Source organism: Bactrocera oleae, chromosome 5, assembly GCF_042242935.1.
Source record: "Bactrocera oleae isolate idBacOlea1 chromosome 5, idBacOlea1, whole genome shotgun sequence".
NCBI lineage: Eukaryota > Metazoa > Arthropoda > Insecta > Diptera > Tephritidae > Bactrocera > Bactrocera oleae.
In genome coordinates, this window is record NC_091539.1 from 58,468,486 (window position 1) to 58,481,437 (window position 12,952).

Below are 12,952 nucleotides of genomic sequence, written 5' to 3' on the forward strand. Positions count from 1 at the left end.
AAATCAATATCAAAAATAACAAAAAACGTTAACTTTGGTTGCACCGAATTTATAATACCCTACACAAATACAAAAGATTTTTTTTACAAGACTTTGATTCCGATCGTTCAGTTTGAATGGCAGCTATATGATATAGTGATCTGGTCTGAATAATTTTTTCGGAGCTTACATTGTGGCCTTAGAAAATAACTCGTGTCAAATTTCGTGAAGATATTTCGTCAAATGGAAAAGTTTTCCTTGTAAGCGCTCGATTCCGATCGTTCAGTTTGTATAGCAACTATATGCTATAGTAGTCCGATATCGGCGGCTACGACAAATGTGCAGCTTCTTGCAAAGAAAAGAACGTATGCAAAATTTCAGATCGATACTCGTATCTTAAAACGGGAGGATTAGTTCGCGTATACACCGACAGATGGACATGGCCAAATCGACTCAGCTTGCCACGCTGATCATTTAGATATATATTTTGTAGGGTCTCGGAAGTTATAAGGTTTAATAATGGTTACAGCAAAAAAGACCTAACTATAAATACTTGTATTTTTGTATTGTAAGTAAAAGTTGGTAAATCGAGCATAATTCAGATTTTTGTGCAATGATTCCATTTATATATTAATTTTCAACATATGCGGTATTAATTGAATCTCCGTGTTGAAAGCTTCAAAAATCTTTATATATAGTGCCGAGTTTAAAGTGAGACATAGAGTAGTGATTTTGGTTAAGGTGTTTTTGAAGATTCATAATGAATGACACTTATTAAAATTGACATGTGATCGCCAGGGCGATTTAAACAATAGTTAGTGTTATCGATTGTATCATCGAATCTCTTCAATGTTCCATATGAGCTGCGACATATTCAGCTTTCCAAGTAGACTGCAGTTCAGCTCTTCAAGTCTTTCAACTGTTTTCAGTGATGAGTAAAATCGCCATTCTGGTTTTGTTAAACTATCGATAGTGTTGCTAAATTAACGCAATTTTTTATATAGAAGAAAAAAGTTTTAATGCTTAATAAGAATGATGCCTAATAAACCTAATGATACATTACACATTTTTCGCATTATGTTCAAAAACCTTGTTGACTTTCGTATTCGTGTTATTGCTTATACAGAAAAATTATAGTGTAAAAGATTGTAATACTCTACGTACGTCATATACGAAGCGAACTGTCAATCTTCCAAGATAAGATTGTAAGATTGTAAACTTGTTTGGTAGCAAAAACACTCAAAAAAGTAATTGAACAAAACTGTCGTTTTCTTAATTTTCATCATTCTGGCTTGACAGCGAATTATGACAGCTGTCACAATACAACCTTGCACTTTTGAAACTACGAAATGCATGACTTTTATCGTACGTATTGTATTTGAAAGCTCATGTAGGTAGCAATTTGGAAATTCTTTAAAACTTATAACTTCGAAAGTCATTAGTGTATTCAATGCACTTTTATCGGCATTTTTTATAAAGAATGGGGTGAAAAACAATAATTGACTCATTTTGTTTATTTGTTTTAGGCTTGCTTATATCGCACATACATATGTATGTATATATAACATATATGAGTAAGCATGTCAAAGACCTTTCAATATTTTCTACAAAACAAAAATACTGGTAGTATCTAATTTACAATAAGTGTCGGTTTCAGTTCTTAAACAACAATATTTATTTATAATTTAAAAAACGACAGATAACAGAAAGGCCTCACCGTACAAACTTTTATTTATTATAAAATATCAATATAACTATAAAAAACAATAACAAAAGTATAAATGTTTTAACTAATAGCCGCGTCTGTTTAAACAAATATTTGCCAATTATCCAAGTAATCAGACATACATATGTCTATATGTATATACAAATATTATGATTACAGCCCAATTGAAACTGTAAAAAAGGTGATTAATTAAAAAGGTCGTTAACAAGTGTTTTGGATAATAACAGAGTGTAGTACTTATATATGTATAAGTAGTGAAATAAACAATAAACAACAAGTTTGTTTCTGTTTTGTTCTTGTTCTGGAAATGCAGTGCTCATCGCTAATAAATGGAAAATTATAGCGAATTTCCAACTAGCTGTGTTTGTAACATGCAGAAAGAGACTGATCACAGCATTTGCACCATATTTTCTAAAAATTTGTCGTAAATAAATATTTTGTGTTGCGAATTTTTTATACAAATATACATACATACATATGAGAGTTGCATGTTCGTTTGTCACCGGATTAAATCGAATGTTTTTCGAGACGAATATTTTTAGATTTTGGAACAGGAAAAAGCAGAAAGCCTAAATTGACGATAGTGATGGCTGATCGATGGTTTTGTTGGTGACTTTCTTAAAAACATCTCAATGAAAACTCAAGTAGTAACTCTATTAAAAACACAAAATTTTATTGTTGAGGGCGTATACTGTTATAGACGAATGCATTTAAGGTGTTCTTTCGGGCTGTATAATTAAAAAAAAAACCAAAAATATTATAAAGTTTTTAACAAGATAATAACATAATTTATCTAGATAAACGCAACTCTTGAATTAACTGAATTTTTTTTTTGCTAAATTTTTCTTTTCGAAAAAATAATATATTACTATTTTTTTGCATTTCTGTTTTAAAAATAGTAAACATTTTTGATTTTTCATAAATTACAGCTAGTTCGATGGATAGGTTTATTGAGAACACTTAAAATTAAATTCTCACTCAAAATTAAATTTGTTTAGCTATCAAAAAAAAAATTTTTAAAAGCAGTCTCGAGAAAAATGGGTTTAAAATCTCGGTTTCCGGCCCAGGCGGATTGTATCTTCGGAAATGACTAAAATTTTAACAAATTTCCCTTAAGGAAATATTCTAGAAAGGTTAGATAAGCTATAAAAATTTATAAAAAAATTGGCTCAGTCGGAAAGAATTTGAAGTGACTGCCATTAGAAAACTATTTTATGTATCTGTAATTACATACTTCGGAATTAGAAATCTTTACGAAAACCCCAAATACCCAAATGAGCTGAGTTGAAGTAGCCATCATGCAAACTAGTCACTCAGTTTTGAAGCTATCGATCTGAACATTTGCACCTGTCCTTCTCTCACTAAGAAGTCACCAGCATATATCTACCATACAAACTGAACAATCGGAATCAAGTACTTGTATGGGAAACTTTTTTATTTGACTTAATATCTTCACGAAATTAGACACGAGTTATTGTTTAAGGCAACAATGTATTCTCCGCAGAAATTGTTCAGATCTATATATAGTTGCCATAAAATTGAACGATCGGAATCAAGTTTTTTTCTTGTTTTTTTTTTTTTAACTCCCTTTTGATAACTCGAAATGTGAATTTGTATGTATTTAAAATTATAAAAAAAAAAAATCGATTTCCGTTAAATTAATTATTCCAAATAAAAAAGCACTCAGCAGCATAAATTCACTCTCGTTTATTGGAATTCCGTCTTTTCATATCATCAGCTACATTTGTCGTCACCATGCGGTTATCGTTTATGTTACTGCGTTTTTTTGTATTTTTTTTTGTTTTTTTGTAAGCAGCAACTGATTTCGCTTTCATTGAAGTAAGTAAGTAATTACTACATTTTGACGTTTCTAATTGCGGCAAATTATGTGATCCACGCTCTGTATATATGTACATGCATGTATGCACATACACGCAGACCTACATACATATATGCTTCATGGCTTACAGCTACCACTTGTAGTTTCGGTTGTATGTAATTATGATTTATGGACGCTAAAAGTGAGTTTAAAAGCAAAATTAACGCGTTTTCCAGCAATCAACCAAAAAGCGTCTGCGGTTTTGTAAACACTCAAGGCACATGTCTATGTCTATATGTCTGCTTATACGAGTCTACATACGAAGGTACACACATACGTATTACCATATCTAACATTTGAATTTGCTTAACGCTCCAAAAAAGGAGCGAAAATGGTGTCACTGTACAATAGTTGGTGCAAAAATGCGGCGCATTCCCCAATTTGGCATTGCTTATTTCATTGCGAGCAATAATTTGCATGCTTACATTGCATTTTATGGTTCGCCTTGTGTTTGCTGATTTGAAATTATTTGTATTTCTTAGTTAGTTCTTCTATTCCGCAACTCGATTTTAACTGAATTATAGCTTTCGGTTTTTTGCTGTTAAAGCTTTTATTTTGTGTTTCTTATTATTATGATTATTTCATTTTTTATTTTTTTGGCTTCACTCTATCATCATTTGTTGTATTGCAATATAATTATATGCATGCTCTAACTGTTTGTTATTGTTCTCGCTCATTGGCCTTGGACAGCTAATTAACATTAAAAAAAATGCACATACTCATATATTCTATACATATCTACACATTTGTGATTGTATAAAAATGTTTTGAGCGCACATAACAAAACCGCTGCAAATTTGTAGAGAAGTAATGAAAAATTATCACTTCATTCAAAAGTACTCACAATCTACGAATTGTTTACTAATTGGGTCTTAGGTTGGGTGGTTCGGAGGTACGGAGGTACGGAGTAGTTGGAGTGCACTATATACACATGTTTATGCAGTGGTATGTTATTATGTCATTAATGCAAAGTCGAAATGTAGTTGGAATTGCTTATGTACAATAGGATTGAAAATTTTAATTGAATTGAATGATCAAATATGACCCGGACTGACAAAAAATTTTATTTCCACGTATTTTAATAAAATTGTATTAAACTCTGAGAAACCAATTTTTTAAACAATCCGGGTCAATTTAATCAGATGCATTGAACAACCTTTTTGCCTTCCAAATAAGCTTCTTAGTCAATAAAAGCATGTCTACGCTTAACCTTCAGCGAATTTTGTTTTTTTTTGTTCCGCCTTCGCCTCCTAATAAAATTTTATTATAATACCGGAAAATTTAGTTTTTTTAGTCAATCCGGGTCAAATTTGATCAGATGCATTGCCCTCAAGATAAGCTCCATAGGCAATACAAGCATGTCTACGCTTAATGCAATTTTCCATGCACTTGTTATAAGCCTCGGCTAGGATGGCATTCAGTGCCTTAAACGAATTTTAGTTTGGACTTTTTCACGTCCACCTCTTGTCACCAGTAATGATGCATTTGAATGCGCCTTTCGCGCCGTAAACAAACAGTTGCCAAACTCACGCTAATTACCATATGGGGACCAAACTTTACACGAACATGATAAGAGTTGCACGAAAAAATGCAAAATGTTTTTATCGATCCAGTTTACATGAACTAGTCTATGTCAAATTTGATCAAATTGTAGGTTATGTTAAAAGTAGAATTCATATACATATTTTGTTCCCTTGAAATTTTATCAAATTAGGATTTTCCTATAATCATCAAAAAAAAAAATTATACATAAAAAATTGTTCCACCATTTTCGTGGGAGATAGGCATGGGGTGCGCTATTCTTTATGCTGATAAGTAAACATTGAATGACCTTAACTTTTACTAATCATTTGAGTTCGTTCGACAAGAATACTCACAATGAAATTGACGTGTGCGACGAAGCTGTAATTGAGGCATATTTTTTTTAAAGAAATCAATAAAGAGAATCAAACTACTCAGCATCTACAACAAACATTATCTCTAAGTTGGTTTTCATAAAGAGGTGTGGCCCACCCAGATTTCCTTATTTGACTTCTCCTTTGATTTTTTTTGTGGGGTGATTTGAAAAGTCAAGGCATTATTGCTATACCGCTCAAGATATCTAAATAAGTAATGAAGAGCGATGCAACAAGAGTTTATTTAAATTTAGTTAATAAAGGCGGCCACGTTATTGATGTTTTTTTTTTTCAAAATAGTAATTATAGTTTAAATAAATTTTATTAATTAAATTGAATAATATAAAGGCGGCTCACCCGTAATAGTGGTTATAAATATCTCAGCAATAAAAAACGTTGCCTACTTTTAGGCACATTGGCTGATTCTTGAATTCAAATAATAACTTCAACAATTTAAGAGGAACACCTAGTGTAAAAATTTTATAAAAATAATTTTTTTTTTGTGTCTTTGCATATTTATTTTTTTGTATTTGCATATTTTGATAAAAAAAAATACCATACTAAATTATTATTATTTTAAATATTTTTTTAGTTACATCCTTCTTCTCTAAGTGTAGCCGCTCAGTTCAATCAGCTCTATCAGTTTGTTTTCTCAAAGTTATATTTCTCAAATTGGCTGCAGTTGCAACTCTAAAAACATCTTTCTATTTTTTTTGCTAAAACACTCAATAGTGCATCCAAATATTCTAATAGTGCGATCGAATTTTTAATGTTTTGCTCAAATAATATTACCGTTGAATTGTGGCTCCAAAATCATATTAAAGACTTAATAGTAAGCAGAAAACTTTAATTTTTGGTCTAACGTTAAATCAGAAGATTATTCGTTCGTTTATATCCACCCATGCAAATATTTTTGAAGAGTTCTAGTTCTTCATAAATCCTCATCACCCTATCATTGGTGTAAAAAGCGATGTTTCTCATACATTTTTTTTGTAGCCAACCGGGCATGTGTGTATGTTATATAAAAATAACTATTACGCATAATGTAAATAATTTTTATTGCTCGTCTTTATTTACAACCGCATATTTGTCGTCGACCGGGCGGATATTTGGAAATTTTATTCGAAAGAGTTTGCTGGCACAAGCGCTGTCAGAAGTGACGCACATGCGATGAACAGAAGGCAAAGTTCCTTTAGCTAGCAACAACAAACACATGAGTTTCTGATATAAAATAAATAATTTTATCAGCGCAGAGCACACGAAGCGGCATATCGAGGGAAAAGCCCACTACGTACGCCAACATGTACCATATACATGTACATAAACATAAGTACATATATTTATATTTGTATTTATGTATGTATGTAAATGCCTGAGAACTTGGATGGCTGTTGAACAGTCATTGCGTCAATGGTAACAGCGCGTGCTGGCTGGCTGCCCAGCTATGAGGTATTGCAGTAATATAGTTGTTGTTGTTACTATTGCCTATCTGTTGCATTAGTATGCGTCAATATTACTGATTATAGCCAAATACAAATTTAGTTGACTTTATAAGGCAAGCGAAAAAGTTTTTAATTGCTACTTACACACTCACACTCACATAGAAGTAATAATAGTTTATGCATAACAGAAAAAGTATTGCATGCGCTTTGAAATGCATATATAGACACTATGCATATCCATAAAAATAAAAAGTGATAGCACTAAAAAATGTGCGTCCACGCGTGCGCGCAGTGCGATTATGTCAACAGTGTTGCAGCGCGACCGCTGGGGCGGATGAGTGCTCAGACGAATTAGTGACGTGGGCGATGCGCAAATGCATACATATGTATATATGTAAGTGCAAGTGAATATGTCAGCCTGCGCGTATTTGCAACACAACTTGCCATAGTTGTTCGCACTCTATTTATTGAACGCACTTTTTTTGGCGTCACTGAATCGTGTTGGATGCCTATATTTTTATACCCTGAAAATTATATATTAAGCTTGGCACAAAGTTTATAACATCCAAAAGGAAACGTTCTGGACTCTATAAAGTATATACATATATATGTATATATATAAATATGTATATATATAAATGATCAGCATGAGCAGCTGAGTCGAAGACTGTCTGTTCTTCTGTATAAAGGCGAACTAGTCCCTCAGTTTTTGAGATATTCGATTTGATTTTTTGTACACATATATTTCTCTTCAGAAAGCTACTCATATACCAGAACCGTCGATAACGTATAACCACCATATACAAGTACTTGTAGTACGAGTTTTTAGCTGCTATACAAACTGATCGATCAAAATCAAGTCTTTGTATTGACAAATTGTTTAAATTGGCAAGAAATCGACACGAAATTTGGCATAGTTTATTTTCTAAGACAACACTAAAATCTCGGAACATATTGTTTAGATCGGACTACTATAACATATAGCTGTCATATAAACTGACCGATCAAAATCAAGCTAAAGTTCTTTTTATACCATTTTATGTTATAAAATATGCACCTGTGCAGGGTATGATAGCTTCGGTGCAGCGGTATCTAACGTTTTTCACTGTTGTTATATTTATAATAATATCGAGATCTTTACTCATTTATTTTAATTTATTACCAGTAATTTATCAGCAGCGCTTTTGTGATTAGTCTGCTTCCTTTCTATTTCCGGTTTAGACCTTAAAATTGCGGTTATTTATATTCTAAGTTATTGGAAAAAATATTATGAATAATTAATATTAAAATACTAAAAAAATTTAGTTAGAAAAACGAAAAAAAAAAAATTAATATTACACACTTTAAAATAAAATCAATGACGACGTACGCTTGGAAAGTTCAATGAGCAATGTTAAATGAAAATAGAAATAGCCTGTGAAAGTGTGATGAGGTGTCACGGCTGGCGGCCTACGTAAATACGCCCATAATCATCACAAACATACTTACAAACATATACACTGCTTTGCGCTCCACACGCTTTTAGTTTGATTCTATTTCAATTGCTCGTAAATTGTATTCATTTTCAATAAGATACACATACTTTCAATTTATTTTAAAAGTAAAAATAAAACGAAGTTTTCACACTTTTTCTCCAAGCATCTGCAAGAGGCCCAAGCATAACAACCCACTGCTCACGTTAACGTGTAGTTATGTCATGCCTTGTTGAACAAATGTATGTGTATGTGTGTGTGATGGATGCAGATGCAAGTGGGCTGCTGGCTGCTTGTCTCTATATAAATTTGTAAAGTTCAATAGGTCTTCACCAATTATGCGTGCGATAAATTTAACTCGATTAAAAATATAGTTCACGCATAGCTGTCTGTATGTGTGTATGTGGGTATGTCCGTGCAGTTGCGTGGTGTAGCACCCGTTATGGTGTGCTATGTTATGCAACTGCTATGTACCGCAGTATACATTTTATATATTGACCTAAATAAAGTAGACTCTTTCAACACCAAATATATAATAAAATGTACTGAGGGGAACTTACACTGCTTAGGAGGAAAATACCTGAGCTTTTCTTTTTCATTTATAGCAAAACTATTTAAAGAAAAAAAGAGATATCTTGTATACATTTATTTTAAATATTCCGAGGCATAAGAACAAGCTTTCAACAAAAAAGATGTGACGGAAATTACGATATTCTTTATATGGAGAGAATCGTAAGTATACCGTTACATATTAACATTTAGTACTGATTTACACTTAGTCTAGTACGACCGTTTCATTATCTGAGAGTTGAGCGTTTTTACGAACCGATTTTTAACCATTTTTATCAGCAGCATAAACATTTCTGGAAGGTAGTTGTAGAAATGCCGAACATTTCATAGTCTTGCAACTTGTTGACCTGCTTTTACCCATTTTAGACATAAGTTCTAATTTGATTTCGACAAAGTTTGGACGTAAGATGAAATACCTTGCTGATAACTTTATCGATGTTTGATTTGTACACTGTAAATTTGTTGTATGGGAAGTAGGCGTGATTTTGATCTGGTTTCGCCCATTTTCACGGTGTCTAATAGTAATATTTGGGTAACCTCACCAACCTTGGGTTGAAATCGGCCAAGCAGTTCCTGAGATATAGGACCTAAAAATGGGCGGTGCCACGTCCATTGTCTAATTTTCACAATTGCCCCTATAAAGTCCTATCTTACAATCATGGCTGCGAAATTTAATGTTTGTGGCACTTTTAGTTAAACGGAGGGTGGGCGTGATCATCTGATTTTACCCATTTTCACATAGTTTCAAACGATGTTAAAATGACTTCTTCTCCGCAAGTTTGGTTGATATAGCTTTAGCGGTTTGAAAGATATGTACCGGTGTACGGGTATAAAAAAAAATATACCGTGCTAATAGAAATGTTCGTCTTTTGAAGCAATCGAATCAGACACCCAATTTTCGACTTCTGTGTAAAAATCGAAGTGCTGCTCAGCCAATACGTATCCCATCGATATCAAGATTAGTGAATACGACGGGTTGAGTAGCAGCTCCCAGCCTAGAACTTTGATTGTCACCTGTATCAATTTTGCTTTTGGAACTTTCTCATAGCTTTCAAACGATCTGAAATTGTTTGTTTGTGCTATTAATGGTTTCCGCAAATCATCACTTTCCGGTACAAAATTTGACATTTTCAACACAATGATAAGATATGATGGTGTTTGTTCAATGACTATAAGGTTATTGAATATGTTTAACAGATGTCATGCCAACCAAAAAAAAAAAAAAAATTAAAGCTCGTCCACAACAAATGTTCCCTACCAACACATTTGTATCTTAACGCTCACTTCATACCGGTAAACTATTTAGAAGGCGGGGCCATCCCCACTTTAAAAAATTTTTAGCCCACAGTTGTCCTTGGCTACAGCGATCTCCTGAACTAAATTACCGTTTTGTATCTTAATTTGGCGCTTAGCTATGGCACTTTATAGGTTAGGTGAACAAAACTATTTTAGTCTGTTTTATTGATTAAAATATCATGCTAAAATTCTAAATCGACATCTTGAATAGTTTTTGAGTTACAAGCTTCTTATCTTTCGACGCGTTTTTCTCAAAACTGCTTTTTTCAAATTGGCTGCAGTGATTACTCGGAGACAAATGACCAGAACAATATCAAATTTTTACTGCATGTTCTGTATATAGTTCTCCACATAACGACCAAAAATTTTTTGAACTGATCAAAAATCGAATTTTGGCAAAAAAACGATTACAAAAGTTTGAACGGCTACGAGTTTTTTTATACACTACTCCATATTTATTAAACGAAACTTAATTACAATTAAATAAAATCGGGCTCCTTCCCGATGACCTTCATTATTCGAAAAATATTACTAAATTTGTGCATAATTAACCAACAGCAAAACGGCTGTTGTATAGTCAGTTCCGGTTGTTCCAACCGCTCCATTGCAAAAACTTTCTAGGTCACCCTCGTAACTGGTATTTGGGTATCTTCTTATTTACGAAATAATGTTGTCATACCATTTGTTAAGCTTAATTTCTAAAGAAGGTGGCTTCCTGACTTTGAGTTATCTTATCTTAGAAGGGCTTAATTGTTTTGTTCACGATTTTTCTATAAAAAATTTAATAGACATTAGAATTATATAGAAATACTGAAGTGTTTGTGTACAGCATATGACTTGATTGTAAGTTACTTAAATACAAGAAATTTTATTATGCGTACATACATACTATATGTTATTATATTACAAGTTATTGTCGCTTGATATAGAATGATAGACAATCATAATCTACTTTGAAAGCTCTTAATAAGCTTTGATTGTTCTTTATTCAAATCGCCTGCTTGCCATTGTATTAATTCAGTGTTGGCGACTATTTACAATATCGGACGTCAAACGAATGCGTAAAATAGGAATACAAAAATATATATATAGGAATATAAAAATAGCAATAGCAAGCTCAAATAAAATAACAAATCGCACCCACGATGGAATTATTATTATCAGACATATTTTTATAGTTATATACATCTATATAAGATTTTTTTCTTTTATTTATTTATTTTTGTTGCTTCCCTTAATGTGATTTTACTCTTGTAGTGGACTACGCCGAATTCCGATGGTGTGCTGCTGTGCTGTTGCACCTACATACGCATATATGTACATATGTATGTATTTACTTATGTATATGACAATAGTTTGGTGCGTTTTATTATTTCATATGACTTTTTATTATTATTGTTTTTTTCTTAAGTTGATTGGACATGGCGCTGGCGCCGTGGCTACAAACTCTATATCATATATAGGTAATACCATTCATGCGTAATTCTACAATACCTATATACATTTCCATGTACATATGTACATATTCGCATGAGTGTATTCCATTCAGTGAGATTTGTGCTTTAGGATGGCTCATATGTGTTTTCCTGTTCTAGCGTTTTTTCAAAAAATACATTTTTTCTCCTTCACTTCGAATTGCCTTAACATGTTTTATAAAGAGGGGATTCCAAAATTCACTCTGGTATGGGATCTAAATTTTTTTTATTTTTATTTGAAATTTCGCTTTTAAATGTATATCAATGTAATTTTCAACACGACTTTACGCTTACTAAATAACTTTATTTAAAAGGACAATTCCCTTATAAATACAATAATCATCTTTTAGCTTATAGTTGGCTCTAAAATTAGACGGCCCAAAAGCTGTTAAAAGATCTGTTCCCCATACTCTCAAGGATTATTTTTCCAGCATGAGATGTTTATACCCTGAATACCCTGTTCTACCACCCAGTAAGAAATATCGGACGTACCTGCCCGTCTCATGCTTATTTTTCGGAGTCTTCAATATCGGACAACTATAAGATTTAGCTGCTAATCAAAATGAAGTTTTTGTCTTTTTTTATTTGACAAATTATTTTTACGAAGTCTCCAAATAAATTGTTCAGATTGAACCACCGTAGAATATAACTGTCATACATTATTACGACTTGATTATTTTTTATATCAAATAACGTGGCTAGGAAGAACTAGCAAAACGGTTAACGTTGGATGCAATCCGTTGACCGGTTACGTTATACGATTTTGGTCTACATATACAATAGTTGATATAAAAAATGCACATGTGAAGTGTATTAAAGGTTCGGTGCAGAAGAAGTTCTTTTTTTAATTCATTTACTGAAGAGCTTTTTTCACATATACTCTTGAGGTCTCTTAGTTTTAACTAACCAGCCACTCTGAATTCTAGCATAACAATCGAGCTATGTATCTATACAAGTATATTATTATAGCGAGTGTTCGTTTGGCGTCATTTATAAGAACATAGGTCTCTTACCTGAAGTACTTCACTTCGCGTCTAGTGGACGTTTGTGAGTCGCTTCAAAAGTTCTGTTGCTCAATTAAGCTAGAAATTAAAAAATTGGAAAAATTTTGTACCACCCTAATGCACATCAACACATACTTATTCTGCACATATTTAAATTTTTTATAATTTTTTGTGAATTTTACTGCGGGAATTTGAACTCGAGCGTTTTTATTAT

At 32.5% G+C, this 12,952-nt stretch overlaps 1 protein-coding gene across 4 annotated transcripts in view; it reads left to right on the plus strand.

Moving 5' to 3' along the window:
* C3G (C3G guanyl-nucleotide exchange factor) overlaps positions 1 to 12,952 on the plus strand; it is a 60,088-nt gene that overhangs the window by 13,574 nt on the left and 33,562 nt on the right. The window lies entirely within an intron of this gene.